Here is a 9,104-nt window from a genome sequence, read left to right on the forward strand (position 1 = left end):
GACAATGTGCAATAAAACTGCAAGATCAACTGACGCGTGTCGGGCCTACATTCTGCCCTTAGTCATAGTTAACAAACTGTAGTTCTGAACTACTAAATGGAAGTGGGGGCGAGGGAGGGAGGGCAGTGTTGTGTCCTGTTGCCTATTCTTTGGGACATCTATACAGGAGTTAGGATATCTTATATACAAGGCTCTCCATTGTTTTGGTGGGAATTTACCTGAACGTGAACTCAAACATCAACACGCCTGAGATTTTTCTGGACTGTGGATAATAAGGGCTGGTGCTTCCATAGGGTTGAATGGGCAAGTGCCAAGGGCTCCGGGCTCCTTAGGGGCCTCACAAGTCTGGGACTGTAAAGGCCACAAGATTACTATCAGGACAGTATGAATATTTAAGGCACCCCACATTTATTTTTTCCCAGGATCCCATTTTACCCAAAACCATCTATGGAGATAATAGGGGAATATAAATAATGCTACACACCTCGCATACATTTATTAAAAATTGTCTGCTGTTAGGTGGGGGAAAAGCAGAGACTGCAGAAAGATTGCTAAATTGGCAGTTGTATAACATAAACCATCCTGTAACTGGTTTTACATAAACCATTTTGTAAAAAAAAAAACACTTCTCACTGTAGGTTAGTGATATGACCCAGGTATGATAGCCACACATGAGGGTTACAGAATTTGCCCACCGTCACCTACTAGCAGAGATTTGTTATAACATCTACAACAGGTGTACATGACAGAGATTATCCATGAAATGCTAATTTTTTACATTTTGTTATAAATAACAGGTATCTTGAAACTGAGCCAATCAAACTTAGTAGCTTCTGAGTTTGTTTGGCTCTGCATGAAGATGTGTACTTTTTGCAACTAACTGGGAAAATCTGCATCTGATTAATCATTGCTAGTGCAAGGGCCTCCACTTAATAAATCAGACCAATATGCATTCGAACTATAATGAAGACTGTATCCCGTTTCGTTTTCTTGGAGGTCTTGTTAAAGCACAGCCATTAGACACAGCCAGTAATGGCAAACTTTATTTTTAAAGGGGTCCTGTTTCAAAAATAGCATTTGCTTCTACAACAAATACTATCCATGAACACTGCTAAAGATTCCCACAAGATTGTAAAATTGGATAACCTGTATAAGTATAAATTACGTGTGTATTTGAAAGCAGTCCATAATAATATCATACGTTAGCTTAATGGTTAGCACTATCGCCTTGCAGCACTGGGTCTTTGGTTTGAATCCCAGCCAGGGCACTATCTACATGGAGTTTGCATGGGTTTTCTCCAGGCAATCTGGTTTCCGCTCACATCCCAAAACCATACAGATACGTTAATTGGCTTTCCCCTAAAAAATTGGCCCTAGACTACAATACATGCACAGACATATGACTACGGTAGGGATTAGATTGTGAGCCCCTCTGAAGGACAGGTAAGTGGCAAAACTATTTACTGTGTACAGCCCTGCAGAAGATGACGGCGCTATATAAATACTAAATAATAATAATAATATGTGATATAGCCTATAGTTATGTCACATTTGTTTTCTTCTGAGTATAATTTCCAAATTAAAGGTTTCCTGATGCTATACAATTACAGACAACAACCCACACATGCATATACCTTTTTTTCTTTCTTCTCTTTCAAAAGTCTGTTCCGGTTCTTAGATTTCTGTATCCTTTTTTTGTCCTTTTCAGTAATAGTCCACTCAGTTTCCAGTCCTTTCTGTCTGCCCTTCACCATTGAGACTTAGCAGTCACATCAGTGGTGAGGGCGCATTTTCCTTTTGTAAAAACAGATCCGGGAAATAGAGAAAGTTCCGTTTGTTTCAGAAGGGGTAAAAATTAGATGTCATTTCTGCCTCTCTGCCCCAGAGTCCCTGCCTCTCAGGGTGTGGAATGAGATCAGTGCAGAGATGGACACAGACTCATGATTAAATTTAGACTCAGAAACATCTCCATGCGACAGCTGCACAGCTCAAATTCTCCCTGCATGGGGGAGGACAGAGAGCTGTCAGACTTGCAACATGTGTGTTTTACTGGTCACTCTCTTTCAAGTATGTTAACTAGCAATACGTGTTTTTATTTACAGGATTATCACTCTTTCAGTTTCTTGCTTTATAACAGGAAGGCCTTGCTTATCGTACACAGCCCGATCCAATTAGATTTTTCTCCTGTGTTTTCTCATGGAAGAGAATTTTCATCTTCTGTTTAAAATTATGTTTCAACTCTTTGCAATTGAAAAAGTACCAAAAAGTAGGTGAAAAGGTAGTGCCAACAATTGTCTTGCTTGCTGGTGGCTTAAAAGGCATTTTATTGATAAGATGTGAAAATATCACCTAGGAGAACTTAGGGGAACTAGTGAATTGGATCAGGCCCTGCTTACAGTTTTACAGCACTTACGCTATGGTGTGGTAAGAAAAATTGGTTCTGATACATAATGCAATATATTTATAATTGCTTTAGATCTGTTATACTGGCATGTAACAGGCTCTTATGGGCCATATGCAACTCAGCAATCAGCATTTTAAAATTGAAAAAGTAACCAAAAGCTGGTGAAAAAGTACTGCCAAAATTATTCTTGGTATTTTCTTGCTTGCTGGTGGTTTAAAAGGCATTTATATTATTATTCATAGAAGAAAATTTGTCATGTTCTTTTTGAACTCACTTTTCATCTATCTACTATTGAAAAAGTAGCATAGTCAAAATTATTCAGACTATTTGCATGCTTGATGGTGGCTTAAAAACCATTTTATGACTAAGTTGTTGCATTTTCACCTACAAGAAAACTTAGGAGAAAAAGTGAATTGCATATGGCCCAATGTGTGAAAATATCACCTAGGGGAAAACTCAGAAGAAAAAGTGAGATGCATATTAGCCAAAGGCCCTTATGTAAGTAACTTTTAGCCTGAGCTTTCTCTCGGGTGATAACTGTTCACTTTCTCAAAAACAAAGACCCTTTCCAGCAATTATCAGCTGAAAAAGTGCTAAAAGATAGGTATATAGGAATAGTAAAGTTATTTTGAGTATTTTCTTGCTTGCTTGGGGCAATTTGAACTTGACTAAAAGGTATTTTATTGAAAAGATGTGGAAACATATTAAGGTAAAACATTTAAGAGAAAAGTTAATTGAATATGGGCCTATGTGCATTAAGGGACTTCTTTATAAAAACATGGCAATCTGCAAAAAAGATCTTCACTTTTTTGCCCTCTACTTTTTAATGCCTGATTACTATTTTCATAGCTCCACTTTTGTGTAATTAATAAAAGGGATTGTTCAAAGTCACTACATCATTGCCACTAATATAATACCATTATACCATTATACAAATACCATTGTGTTCGACAGAAGAAAAGTGCTAAAAAATGTTATAATGATAATAATAATAATAATAGTTTATTATATTTTTTGATAATCAGTACTCCTAGGCCCATATGCAATTGTCCTGTTCTACTAAGTTTTCTCCTAGGACCTAGGTGATAATTTTTCATCTTCTTTTTAAAATAATTTTTCAGCATTTTGCAATTGAAAATGTACCAAAGTAGTAGAAAAAGTACTATCAACATTATTTTGTGTGTTTTCTTGCTTGCCCAGCTTTGGCAACAGGAGAGAGCCCAAACACTCTATGTGCTAAAAACATCTGGAGACATGTTAGTGTAATGTTTTAATAAAACTTTGATGAGTTTCAACTTGATAACGCTATGGAAGGCTTTTAATCTGAGGTGACTGGAATATATGGAGTGAGAACACTGATACTGGGACCAGGACCTGATGCACCGGGGTACCCTGGATTTATGCGATCTATGACCAATCTAACAGTGGTCACTGCCAAATCGGTGAGTCTGTTTCCAGTTGGGTGTCACCTGGTGCTGGATTGATAACAACAATATCAAAATTCAGATTGAATACAAGCTCCAGCAGTGAAATGGTGGACTATGAATGATAGGGTGTTTTAAAGGGGTAGTGCGCTGGACTTTTCTGTTATAGTTTGTAAAATGCTTATCCATAAAGCTATATATAAAAATATTAAAGTCCAATAGAAACTATTGAAAGGAGATGCCTAGTATAATAAAATAAAATAAAATAAAAATTATTAGAAGGGGTTGCTACACTTGCCTCCTTAAAGCAGAACTGAACTCTTGCATAGTACTCAATGAAAAGTCTTTATTCCACATATAGTTGCTGAAGAAATCCACTGCTCTGTGTTCCTGTGCTTGTTTAGCCTGTGTCTAATTAGTTGCTATCAGCAGTAGAGTTGGCTTGAACCTCTGATTTTGGGTTCGCAAACCTCGAACGCGAACTTCTGCAAAAATTCACGTTCACGCGAACCATGCGAACTGCAATAGACTTCAATGGGCAGGCAAACTTTCAAAACTACAAACACTGTTTCTGGCCACAAAAGTGATGGAAAAGATGTTTCAAGGGGTCTAACACCTGGAGTGGGGGAATGACGGAGTGGGATACATGCCTAAAGTCCCGGGGAAAATTACAGATTTGACGCAGAGCAGGGTTTTAGGGATAGAAATCACATTGCATTGCTAAATTGGAGACAGAAAGTGCTTTAAAACATCTTGCGTGTGTATATATCAATTAGGTAGTGTAATTAGTGTACTGCTTCACACTGACAGACCAAACTCACTGTGTAACACACCGCAAACAGCTGTTTGTGTAGTGATGGTCATGCGGGACTGGTGCGCAGGATGGCGAGAGTGCAAGCAATGGCGGTTTTCAAGCCCTTATGGTCAGGCTGAGGTAGCTCAATGACAGAACAACAGTGACTTTCCAGCTGATCGAATTTGGTCTGTCCACAATGAAGCAACAACCTTATTATCTTGGGTTTGCCCCCCAAAACACTCATATAGGTCTGGTCATTGCTTCATTGTGATACGCAAGCCCCTTCACTGCGGCAAGGTAATGATCACGAAGGCAAATTGACACATGTACATGCCTTGTGTTTTGTTGTTGCTGCTGCAGTGCAGCCAGAAAAATTAGAAATGTACACGCACCCGAAAAACTACATTCCTCTTGTTAGTGGCCGCTGCTAGCAGCGGCCTTAAAAATTCAGGAATCCACCTGGCGTCCTGGACAGGGCCGGATTTCTGCAAAGGCCACAAAGGCTACGGCCTAGGGTGGAAAAAAATCAGAAGGATAAAAGGGCGGCAGGACCTGAGAGAGATAAGAGGCTGCATGTCAAAATAAATCATTTCTCCTGCTCCGAAGCGCCCCGGCTTTGCTGCACACACAGTCAGAATTCCAGAGCTCCGTGTATTTTCCTTACTTCGTGGTGTGCGATGAGACAGTGCTATCTCCTGAACATACAAGCTTCAGTTTATTGCCAGGGGTGAGAGAAACATGGATCACAATGTAGACACAATTTCTGATCCAGTAAGGTAACCATTGTAACAGAATTATTTCCACTTTACAACTTTACAACTGGGCTAAACAATGTATTGCTGGTCAGTCAGACTCTGTTAATGACTTGAGCCATTCCTTCTCCTCTCTCCCCCTGGATTGTAAATCTTAAACAGAAAGATAAGGTTTTTTTTTCCTTAGAGAGATTTATGACAGCCCCTTCTAAGCTAAATCTTAACCCCTTGCTGGCTCATTTTAAAGGCAGCAGTAATGTCTGCAGTAGTATGAGATAGACAACTTCTCTATAATTATATTTGCAAATGTACTGTTGTATACTTTTGTATTGTTACATTCTGTTTTGTATACCAAAAGTAATAACATACACTAAAAATTAAAAAAAATATATATTTGTACCGTGTTGGCAAACAGTAAAAAAAACAACTGTGAAAGAGTCAGTACAATAAATACTATACAATAAATGCAACAGATCTGTGATTACAGAAGAGCAGAGAGGGAGATGAACGCCGCTCTGCTACTTCATGCCTGGTACACACCATGCAATTTGCCATCAGATAGATGGGTTCGAATTGATTATTTCTGACAGGTCTAATCTGATTTCTGATCATTTTTCGAATCGACTTTGTATAAGTGATCGGAAAATCGATTCAACCCATCTATCTGGTGCGTACCAGGCATTAGGGACTCACTGCTCTAACAGGAAAAACAATCATTCATCATTTTTCAGAGAGAAAACATTCATAGGTATTCACGAGTCACTAAAACAGGCATTTCCTCCTGCTAACAAGTGATCGTTAAGGCTCATACACACATCAGACTATAGTCTTTGGAAAATGAAAGATCACAGACCAATCTTACCACCCTTCATGTAGTATGAGAGCCATACCTACACAGTCTATTCAATACAAATCTTTGCAAGATGCTGCACACACAGATGCTGTACAGACACAAAAGATCAGTATCTGCAAAAGATCTGTTCCTGCCAAAGATCCGTTCCTGCAAATTGCATTTATAGTCTATGAGATCTGCAGATCATCATACACACCTTGTTTAACTGACATTCTTCTGCAGATCAGACAATCATCTGCAGATCTGAAAATCCATCCTGGTGGATCTGATCTGCAGATGAATGTCTGTTAAACAAGGTGTGTATGATGATCTGCAGATATCATAGACTATGAATGCATTTTGCAAAGACTATGGTCTGATGTGTGTATGTGGCCAAAGACTATGGTCTGATGTGTGTATGAGCCTTTAGTCAGGATGTTGGACAGAATGATATTGAGTGAAGGTGCATACACACATCAGACCATAGTCTTTGGCCACATACACACATCAGACCATAGTCTTTGGAAAATGAAAGATCACTCAGGGTGCATATACACATCAGACCATAGTCTTTGGAAAATGAAAGATCACAGACCAATTTTACCCCCTTCCATGTAGTATGAGAGCCATATCTACACAGTCTATTCTATTGAGCTGATCTCCCCATCAGATAGAAATCTTTGCAAGATGCTAAACACAAAGATGCTGTACACATTCAAAAGATCAATATCTGCAAAAGATCTGTTCCTGCAAAAGATCCGTTCCTGCAAAATGCATTTATAGTCTATGATATCTGCAGATCATCATACACACCTTGTTTAACAGACATTCATCTGCAGATCAGACAATCATCTGCAGATCTGAAGATCCATCCTGGTGGATCTGATCTGCAGATAAATGTTTGTTAAACAAGGTGTGTATGATGATCTGCAGATCTCATAGACTATGAATGCATTTTGCAGGAACGGATCTTTTGCAGGAACAGATCTTTTGCAGATACTGATCTTTTGAATGTGTACAGCATCTTTGTGTGCAGCATCTTGCAAAGATTTCTGTCTGATGGGGAGTGCAGCTCCATAGAATAGACTGTGTAGGTATGGCTCTCATACTACATGGAAGGGGGTAAGATTGGTCTGTGATCTTTCATTTTCCAAAGACTATGGTCTGATGTGTGTATGCACCCTGAGTGTGTGTGTGTGTGTGTGTGTGTGTGTGTGTGTGTGTGTGTGTGTGGAGGGGGGGGGGCGGTTGGTGGTACCGGGCCTAGGGCACTAGGAAGTACAAATCCGGCCCTGGTCCTGGACCCTGTTGGTGGTGGCGGAGAAGGCAGTGAAGCGGCCTGCAGGCAGAGATGCTGTGTGGGGACCGACTTAGTTTTGGAGCAGGCAGCAGTGGCTGGCAGGCAGGCAGAGATGCTGTGTGGGGACTGACTTAGTCATTGGGCAGGCAGTAGCCCTCCGGGATCCATGCCTCATTTATTTTGATAAAGGTGAGGTACTGAACACTTTTTTGACCTAGGCGACTTCTCTTCTCACTGACAATGCCTCCAGCTGTACTGAAGGTCCTTTCTGACAGGACACTTGATGCAGGGCAAGCCAGAAGTTGGATGGCAAATTGTGACAGCTCTGGCCACAGGTCAAGCCTGCGCACCCAGTAGTCCAGAGGTTCATCGCTGCTCAGAGTGTCTACATCCGCACTTAAGGCCAGGTAGTCGGCTACCTGCCGGTCGAGGCGTTGGTGGAGGGTGGATCCGGAAGGGCTAAGGTGAGGCATTGGACTAAAGCATGTCCGACATCACCATGAGATCGCTAGAGCGTCCTGTCCTTGCCTGCGTGGACATGGGAGGAGGAGGATTACTGGCAGTGGCACCTTTATTTCGCTGTGCTGTGATATCACCCTTAAACGCACTGAAAAGCATACTTGCCCGCTTGTTGTGCAAGTGCTGCATCCTTTCTGCCTTCTGTAAATTTGGTAACATCTCCGCCACTTTGTGCTTATACCGAGGGTCTAGCAGCGTTGCCACCCAGGACAGGTCATTCCCCTTGATTTTTTTTATACGGGGGACCCTCAACAGGCTGGACAGCATGAAAGACCCCATCTGCACAAAGTTGGATGCCGACCTACTATCCATCTCCTCTTGCTCTACCTCAGTAATGTCAGGTAAGTTCTCCTCCTCTCCCCAGCCATGAACAATACCACGGGAAAGGTGAGCAGCACAAGCCCCCTGTGATGCCTGCTGCAGTTGTTCTTCCACCTCCTCCTCAAAAAAAACACCTTCCTCATCTGACTTCTCTTCCCCAGACGACTCCTCCTCCTCCCCCCTCCTCTGTGCTAACGCAGGTGTTGATGACAAATCTGGTTCTGGTTGTGATGTTTCCAATTACTCTTCCTCCTCTTCCTGTTCACGCTCCTCTACAGCTTGATCCACCACTCTACACGCTCCAGGAAGAAAGTCGCTGATGGCACCTTCACTGCGACTCACCAGGTTTGTCACCTCCTCAAACGGATGCATGAGCCTGCAGGCATTAAGCATGAGTGTCCAGTACTTTGGCCAGAAAATGCCCAGCTCCCCAGAGCATGACCTTTGAGCGTAGCTGTACAGATAGTCGTTGATGGCTTTCTCCTGTTGTAGCAGGCGGTCAAACATGAGGAGCGTTAAATTCCAGCGAGTTGGGCTATCGCAAATCAAGCGCCTCACCGGCAAAACATTTTGGATTATAAGATTCAGCACATGTGCCATGCAGAGTACATGTGTCAACTTTACCAAACTCAAAGCCGAAATGAGATTGCTGCAGTTGTCACACCACGTTGACGATCTCCAGTTGGTGCTGGGTCAGCCACTGATCCACCTGTTTGTTCAGAGCAGCCAGGAGAGCTGCTCCAGTGTGACTCTTGG

General features: G+C 41.6%; 1 protein-coding gene across 2 annotated transcripts in view; it reads right to left on the minus strand.

Moving 5' to 3' along the window:
* The window catches only part of CACNA1S (calcium voltage-gated channel subunit alpha1 S), a 211,924-nt gene extending 210,004 nt beyond the window's left edge, over nucleotides 1-1,920 (minus strand). For both annotated transcript variants that reach the window (XM_068269453.1, XM_068269454.1), the window contains exon 1: nucleotides 1,635-1,920. The gene's annotated coding sequence lies outside the window, so the exon portion shown is untranslated. The remainder of the gene's footprint in view (nucleotides 1-1,634) is intronic.
* Between the last annotated feature and the right edge of the window lie 7,184 nt (nucleotides 1,921-9,104).

Source organism: Hyperolius riggenbachi, chromosome 2 (genome assembly GCF_040937935.1).
Source record: "Hyperolius riggenbachi isolate aHypRig1 chromosome 2, aHypRig1.pri, whole genome shotgun sequence".
Lineage (NCBI taxonomy): Eukaryota > Metazoa > Chordata > Amphibia > Anura > Hyperoliidae > Hyperolius > Hyperolius riggenbachi.